Source organism: Helianthus annuus, chromosome 1, assembly GCF_002127325.2.
Source record: "Helianthus annuus cultivar XRQ/B chromosome 1, HanXRQr2.0-SUNRISE, whole genome shotgun sequence".
Lineage (NCBI taxonomy): Eukaryota > Viridiplantae > Streptophyta > Magnoliopsida > Asterales > Asteraceae > Helianthus > Helianthus annuus.
Genome location: NC_035433.2, coordinates 127,107,037 through 127,115,974, shown reverse-complemented (window position 1 = coordinate 127,115,974; position 8,938 = coordinate 127,107,037). Strand labels below are relative to the sequence as shown.

At 40.1% G+C, this 8,938-nt stretch overlaps 1 long non-coding RNA gene across 1 annotated transcript; it reads right to left on the bottom strand.

The window, feature by feature from the left end:
- Window positions 1-5,192: 5,192 nt before the first annotated feature.
- LOC110939642 lies at window positions 5,193-6,795 on the bottom strand. Its single transcript, XR_002592352.2, has 3 exons — window positions 6,662-6,795; window positions 6,081-6,147; window positions 5,193-5,297 (listed from the first exon to the last, which is right to left on the bottom strand). It is a non-coding gene; the product is annotated as an uncharacterized LOC110939642 (long non-coding RNA).
- Between the last annotated feature and the right edge of the window lie 2,143 nt (window positions 6,796-8,938).

Sequence of the window (8,938 nt, the reverse complement as noted above, 5' to 3'; positions counted from 1 at the left end):
AGACACACTAATTTTGTGTGTTTGGTTTAATTTTGTTACAATTAACAATTAATTTTTGATTCTTGGCAAGATTAGTCCCTTAACTACCATTTCTTTTTAAATACTAGAGTTTTAACTAAGTGTAAGTTATTTTCAAGACTTGTAAACTTTAACTAGGTTAAAGTTTCTACATGTTTATTTCTTGTTTATGAAATCCTTATATTCTTATATAAAGATTTATATTTTCGGGGTGTTACAAGTCCACCCCCCTTAAAAAGGGTTTCGTCCCCGAAATCGAATTACGTACCAAATAATGTCGGGTGTAGACGTCGCATTTCCTCTTCGGATTCCCATGTAGTGTCTGACCCTTTTCTGTGCTCCCACTTGACCTTGACTTGGGTTATCACTTTGTTCCTCAAACTTTTCTCCTTACGATCTAAAATCGCAATTGGTTTTACTGCATAGTTGAGGCTGTTATCCACTTCGATATCGTCGTAGTGGATATGAGCAGTTTCGTCGGCCAAACATTTTCGAAGATGTGATACGTGGAATGTGCTATGAATTCCGCTCAACTCTTCGGGTAATTCAAGTCGATAAGCTACCTTACCAACCCGTTCAATGATTCTAAATGGCCCAATGAATCTCGGGCTTAACTTTCCCCTTTTTCTGAATCTAATAATACCCTTCCATGGGGAAACCTTTAGCATGACCATATCGTCAACCTGAAATTCGATTGGCCTATTTCTTTTGTCTGCGTATGCCTTTTGTCGGTCTTGAGCCGCTTTCAAATGTGTCCGAACTATGTCAATTTTCGCATTTGTAGCTCGGATTACATCAGTTGGTGCTAGCCCTCGCGGGCCCACCTCTCCCCAACATACAGGAGTCCGACACTTTCTGCCATATAATAGCTCATACGGGGCCATTTTAATGCTCGCGTGATAGCTATTATTATATGCGAATTCGACCAAGGGTAAATGGACATCCCAACTACCCCCAAAGTCAATAATGCAAGCCCGTAGCATATCACCCAATGTTTGTATTGTTCTTTCGCTCTGCCCATCCGTTTGTGGATGATAAGCAGTGCTAAGGAACAATTTAGTTCCCATCTGTTCTTGGAATTCACGCCAGAATTTCGAGGTAAACCGAGTATCTCTGTCTGATACAATGGATATCGGTACCCCATGCCTTGCTATGATTTCATTGGTATATACCTCCGACATTTTCTCAGATGTATAGGTTTCACGTATCGGAATAAAGTGGGCGCTTTTAGTTAACCTATCCACGACCACCCAAATAGCGTCAAAACCACGACTTGTTTTAGGTAGTGTAGTCAATAGGTCCATCGTGATTTGCTCCCATTTCCAAACCGGAATTTCTAACGGTTGGAGTTTACCATACGGCTTTTGGTGTTCCGCCTTGACTTGTAGGCATGTCAAGCATTTTTCCACGTATTTCACAGTGTCTCGCTTCATTCCGGGCCACCAATAGTTTTGCTTCAAGTCATGATACATTTTGGTCGCCCCCGGGTGAATGGAATAACGGGATTTATGAGCTTCATCAAGTAGAAGCTTCTTAACACCACATGTGTTGGGAACCCAGATTCTATTAAAACGAGTTCTTAGGCCGTGACTGCCCACTTCAAGGTCTTTAACTTGACCAATAATTCTTTCCTTTTTCCAGTTTTCCGCCTTTACAGCTTAATCTTGTGCTTCTCGAATTCGTTCTAGTAAACTTGAAGTCACAACCAGTTGCATTGATCGTACCCGAATCGGGGCATAATCTGTTTTGCGACTCAGCGCATCGGCAACTACATTGGCCTTACCGGGGTGGTAATGTATTTCGCAATCAAAGTCCTTGACGGTTTCTAACCACCGCCTTTGCCGCATGTTTAATTCCTTCTGGTCGAAGAAATATTTCAAGCTTTTATGGTCGGTAAAGATTGTAAACTTTACTCCGTACAAGTAATGTCTCCATATCTTTAAGGCAAACACCACCGCTGCCAATTCTAAGTCGTGAACCGGATATTTATTTTCATGAATCTTCAATTGCCTCGAGGCGTAGGCGATGACCTTGCCTCGTTGCATTAACACGCATCCGAGCCCCAATTGAGAAGCGTCCGAGTAAACCACCATGTCTTCAGTCCCTTCCGGTAAGGTCAGTACCGGAGCGTGGGTCAACTTTTCCTTAAGCGTTTGGAAAGCTTCCTCTTGCTTAATGCCCCACACGAACTTTTCCTCCTTACGAGTTAATTTGGTCAAGGGCAAGGCAATTTTGGAGAAATCCTGTATGAATCTCCGATAATATCCCGCAAGCCCTAAAAAGCTTCGGATTTCCGAGGGATTTCTTGGAGGGTTCCATTTCGTCACAGCTTCTATCTTTGACGGATCTACTAGTACTCCATCAGCACTAATAAGATGCCCAAGAAACTGTACTTCCCGTAACCAGAAAGCACACTTCGTGAATTTTGCATATAGCTTCTCTCGTCTAAGTGTGTCTAATATTTCCCGCAAATGACACACGTGCTCGGCTTCACTCTTTGAATATACCAGAATGTCGTCGATAAATACAATTACCGACTTATCTAGCATGGGTTTGCAAACCCGGTTCATGAGGTCCATGAAAGCCGCGGGCGCATTGGTCAATCCAAAAGGCATTACAAGGAATTCATAATGCCCGTACCTCGTACGGAAAGCCGTTTTGGGTACGTCCTCCTCCTTGACTTTCAATTGGTGATAACCGGATCGGAGATCAATTTTGGAAAACCAACTTGCTCCTTGCAGTTGGTCGAATAAATCGTCAATTCTTGGAAGTGGGTATCGATTCTTCACCGAGAGTTTGTTTAACTCCCGGTAATCGATACACATGCGCATACTGCCATCTTTCTTTTTCACGAATAAGACTGGTGCGCCCCACGGAGACACACTCGGTCGGATAAATCCCTTGTCAAGAAATTCCTGAATTTGAGACATCAATTCTTGTAACTCCGACGGTGCAAGCCGGTATGGCGCCTTGGCCACGGGTTTCGCGCCCGGAATCAACTCGATTCCGAACTCTACCTCCCGTTCTGGCGGTATCCCCGGTAGTTCTTCCGGAAACACGTCTTCGTAATCTCGCACGACTGGTACATCCCCAATTTTGAGGAGTTCCTTTTCCGTTTCGCTCGCATATACCATAAAGGCCTTGCATCCATGTTTCATGAGTTTGCGAGCTTCTAGCATTGAGCATATCACCGGGTTACCTCCCTTTTCTCCATATATTGTAACTTGCTTTCCGCTAGGAGAAGTTAGTTTTATTTCCTTTCGGAAACAAACCACTTTTGCGTGGTAACGGGATAGCCAATCCATTCCCACTACCACTTGGAATTCTCCCATCGACATCGGGATCAAGTCTATTGCATATTCCTCGTCATCAATATTCATCGTGCAGTTTTTACATACATCACAGACAATAAAGCTTTTATTATTACCTATCTCTACCTCTAAAGGCATAGGTAATTTTGTTAGAACAAATGATGGGTGTTGAATAAACCCATATGAAACAAAGGATTTATTCGCACCAGTATCAAATAGCACACGTGCGGGAATTGAATTTATAGTGAATATACCTGAGACCACGTCAGGTTCGACCTTTGCTTCAGCAGCGGTCAATTGAAAGGATCTTGCTTTGGCTTTTGCGGCTTCACCTTTTGAGTCTTGCCCTTCTTTCTTTCCCGCCAATTCTGGGCACTCCGATCTTTTATGACCCGTTCGGTAACAGTTGTAACAAACGGTCACTTTTTCCGGGCATGATATAGCCATATGTCCCGTTTTTCGACATATAGGACAAGGCTTATCTTTGAAGCGACATTCACCCTTATGATTCTTGCCGCAGATTTTACAACTTGGTGTACCGCCCTTTGCATCTGATTTCTTTGACGTTTCATTCGTTCTTGCTTTCTTGGTAGGGCTTGGATTTATATCCTGTGCCCTTCGTTCACCCCGCTCTATACTCTTCTTCAACTCAATCTCCCTTTCCCGAGCAGCATTGACAATCTCGGTAAGGGTCTCATACTTTGAAGGGGTTATGAACTCCCTATATTCAGCACTCAGCATGTTATGGTAGTAATAGACTTTTTGTTCTTCGTTCGTGATCAGATCGTCACAGAACTTCATTTTGTCCATAAACACCCCCGTGATCTTGTCTATGGATTCACCCTTGTGTCTGAGTTGCATGAACTCTTCCTTGATCTTGTTTATAACCGCTTTGGGGCTATGGTGTTTAAGAAACGGCGTCTTAAACTCCTCCCACGTCATGGCCTTAGCCGCTTCGTTTCCAATCTCTTTCTTCTTATTATCCCACCAATCCTTCGCTTGACCTCTTAACTGACCCGTACCATAAGCTACGTAGTCATTTTCATCACAATGTGTTCTCTCGAACACTCCCTCGATATCGCCTATCCATCGCTGACACACGATTGGATCAACTTCCCCATTATAGATAGGCGGTTTACAAGCTATGAATTCCTTGTATGAACAAGGTTTTCGTTCCCCGGATTTCTCCCTTGCTAGATTTGAATTATCTTCTAGCTTCTTGATTCTTTCTTCTACCACTGATAAAACCGTATTTTGGATTTTATCAATGAAGTTCGACAAGCTGTTTTCGATCGCCTTTCCAACTTCTTCGGCAATCACTATTTTCATCTGTTCGGTGACTCTTGGCACCGCATCTCCGTCACCTCCGCTTGCCATCTTTGATACTGAAATGTTTACATATATTGTTAAACATTTCATTTGTAATACATGTTTTACTTGTTTTGATTTGATCAAGTTCGCAACTTGACTCAATCATTCTTGTCTCATGCTTTTCTCGTGTTTGAGTGTGCTTACACACTCTTGATTCTATTATTCTTGTTTCATGCTTTTCTTGTGTTTGAGTGTGTTTATACACTCTCTTCCATGTATATTCGTTCGTGAATTATTTCTATACTTCTAAATTTTTACTTAAGCAATAACTCTTACCGGATGTTGATCAAGCTTGAACCGAACACTTATTGGCAACCTTAAGCTCTGATTACCAACTTGTAAGACCCGTATTAAAATACCCATTTTAACTAGCAAACAAGCTTTACATAATACACAAAAAGTAGTCCTTACAAAAACTTTCAAGATTCTTAACCCATTTGATAAAACATTTACATGTTTAAACTACAACAATGTTCCAAGATAAACTACTAGAGTTTACAAAATAACAAAACGAAGTTCAAGTGCGGAAGCGTAAAGTTAGGTGTTCGGTCCAAATCAACTGCTTGATCATCATCCTTCACTTGAGTACCTGAAAAACTAATGTTTTAAACAGGCATTAGTATTATTAACGATGGGAATACACGTATTGGATTAGGATTGGTAACTTATCCCAAATCAAAAGTGAAAAATTCAGCAAAATTGGGCTCCACAGTAATTTACGGTATCACCGTAAATTACGGTGGTTTCTGGGCATTTGGGGTACCTACCGTAAACCAGGAGGTTCCCACCGTAGCATTTTAATGGCCACCGTAAATTACGGTGAGCCCTGCACTTGTTTTCTTGCTTTTTGACCTTGAGCATTCAAGTTCCATTTTGCAGCAAAGTGACCCCGGACAGGTTTATTACCCACCCAAGGTTAATTACCCAATTTAGGACTAATACCCGTTATCACTTTCGCTATCCCAAAAGGGAAAACTCCCTCATCAATCTATATATGACTATATCCGACTTTCGTATTTACCATCTACACAACTATTCACAATTTTCAATCAAGATTACAACCCCTATATAAGGAATTTAAACTTTACAACTATCATGGCATGTCTAAATTACGACTTACATAAAGGATATATCCAAGCGTTAAGCGATAGTGTCTAATTTCATGTTTAATACGAGACTTGTTTTGACCCGTTTGGTTGCTAAATCAAGCACCATTCAGGGCATGTAAATATCCATGTTTGTCGCTTGTTTTGACCCATTTCGCTTGTTTAGGTCACTAATCATTTTCATGGCATTTTGGTAACCTTGATTATCATGTTTCAGAATTTATTACCTAAACTAGCAATTAAGTACAATGTATCGAAACAATAAATTTCGTACCTTTAAAGCGCGCCTTTTCCTCGTGAATTCCCCTCGACTTGTCCGCTAGATGAACCGGACTCTTTGCCTAGAAAATTCAGTTTTCACAACATGTTTAGAACTCTTTTCATGACCATAATCACATCATTATGGACCATTTTCAAATCTGCGTTTTTATCCAAATTTTAACATTTAAGTTCTCACTTTGGCATTTCAACAAACACCTAGCGGGTCAGATTTTCCTACAATCGTTACCAAGTTCATGACTTTATGATTTGACATCAAATATCACTATAATAGCAATTTTTGCATATATTTAGTATCAATATCACTGGAATTACTTCTTATAATGAAATTTATACTAGGATTACACTCAAAATCCTAATATTCATCATCAACATACAAAACCCATAACTTAACATCTATGGATTCATGGAATTTTCCTGAATTAGGGCATGATTTCACATATAGTTGTCTAGGTTTTAATCCTAGACACTATATCATCTTTAATCTAACTAATTACTATCATGCATCAACAAAATTTCAGATTTGCTAGATTCATGAGAATTTCAAGTAGTGAATTCTCACAAAATTTTACATACCTCTTAATCCTCTTGCGATGAGGGACACAATTCTAAGCTTGGATTTCGTTTTGGTTATGATTTGAGCCTCCAATTGCAAGAAATTGTGACTTTAGGGTTTTGGAACAATGGGGGTCGCCCCTTGCCTTGCTTCTATCGACCAGACACACTAATTTTGTGTGTTTGGTTTAATTTTGTTACAATTAACAATTAATTTTTGATTCTTGGCAAGATTAGTCCCTTAACTACCATTTCTTTTTAAATACTAGAGTTTTAACTAAGTGTAAGTTATTTTCAAGACTTGTAAACTTTAACTAGGTTAAAGTTTCTACATGTTTATTTCTTGTTTATGAAATCCTTATATTCTTATATAAAGATTTATATTTTCGGGGTGTTACACTAAATTACCGAATAGTTTAAAATATCATGTCCCATACCATGACCCATAAGATAATGTAGTTATTACAGACATAGATATTCTTCAAACAAACATAAGTTCCGACAACTCAGATTTAAGCAAATAAAAATAAATTGTCTTTGTTTCTAGACTCTTTCCTAGCCTCGATTTCACAGCACTTCAAGCAATTAAACATCTTAAGCACCTGCCACATACGTTAAAGTAAAAGTCAATACACATAGTGTAAAGTGAGCATACAAGTTTGATAGATATAATAGAGTTCGAAATCGTTTACGCATAACCAGCACGCACACAATGTGAAATGAAGCACGTAAGTTATCGACATGATCCTATCAATACCAATGACTGCGGGTTGACTGCCAAGGCAGTTCGTAATGCATGATTACCACTGTGAACCATGTAATTAATTGTCCTTAACAACCCCTGAGTGAACAGGTGCTGAGTCCAAATTATAGTACTATCGTTGCTAAGGCAGGTAGACAGCAATCCATGTGTAAACATAACAAACACGCATTCATTAAGTCACGTATAACTTGCAATAACGGTTAGCGTTAAAGTATTGCGTAGTGTGTTCGATGTGATTTAGAATAAGTAACGTATGTAACACCCAAAAGTGCATAAAGCAAAAAGGGTTCGAGTATACTCACAGCGATGATGGATTGAAGGGAGCGCTAGAGTGAGATTAGCATGATCAGAACGACAGCATAAAGATAAGCGATTCGTAAAACAGAGTGAAGTGTCAGTGGATCGGACAGTAATCTGATCAGATGGCAATCCGATCGGATGGCTGGTCGATCGGGTGACAATCCGTTCGGATGGTCATCCGATCGGGTGACCAGTCGAGTGGATTGTTACCTCGTTTGGGAAGGATGTGTTTGTGTATGATGGCTTGACTTTTGAAGTTTTTGTTGTAGCATTTGAAAACAGAGAAGTATCTCTACCTTTCAGGTCGATCGAGATCGGGCGACAATCCGATTGGTTGGACACTTCAGTGAGAACAAGTTCACAGCAGTTTGTAACTCGATCGGATTGTAGTCCGATCGGGTGGCAATCCGTTTGTATTGAACATGTTGAAAATTGTTTAAGAGTTGAAATCTAAACATCACATAGTCGAGTGGTAGTCCGATCGGATGGCAATCTGATCGGACAGCAGTCCGTTCAATGTTCAAACTTCAAATTGTTGAAATAAAGTTAAGTGTGGGACCCAAGGTGCAATCCGATCGGGTGACTGTCCGGTCGGGTGGCAATCCGATCGGACGGTAATCCGATCGGACAGCAATCCGTCCCAGACGACCTGATCATCTTCTTCCTTGGTTATTCTGATAGTTTGAAGTTTTCTCGAGACATCGTGACTACGTGCTAAGCAACAAAACGTTGGCAAGACCCTTGTGAACCGATCGGACATGAATCATCCAAACCTGACCCGTTCACTGGTTCATGACGGTAGTTCATGTTTAACCCGAAATCAGCATTCTCGTGGATAGAATCCAGATCTTGAACCAACCAATACTAAGAACGAGTAGGAGGTTAGGACAAGCTCCGATTCTATCGGTTTTGAGTGCATTGAGTGTAAAAGAGTTGAAAGAAAGTGTAACACCTCGAATTTTTGTGTCCAATAAATAAATGACACGTGTCAAGTACGACAAAAAAATAATATAAACCCGGATTTAATTAAGATATGCGGTAGGATTTTCGGATATGTCGACATGTTAATTTTATACCTCTGAGCGACTACGTTATTATAAATCCCGAGACCCCAAGCAAATTTATAAGCACCTAATCTTAATCGGGTCATTAATAATAATTAAAAGTATCCAAGATATTAATTTGGGTCTTAAGAAAATAATGCAAGACAAATAGCTAGCCATGAACCCATCCTT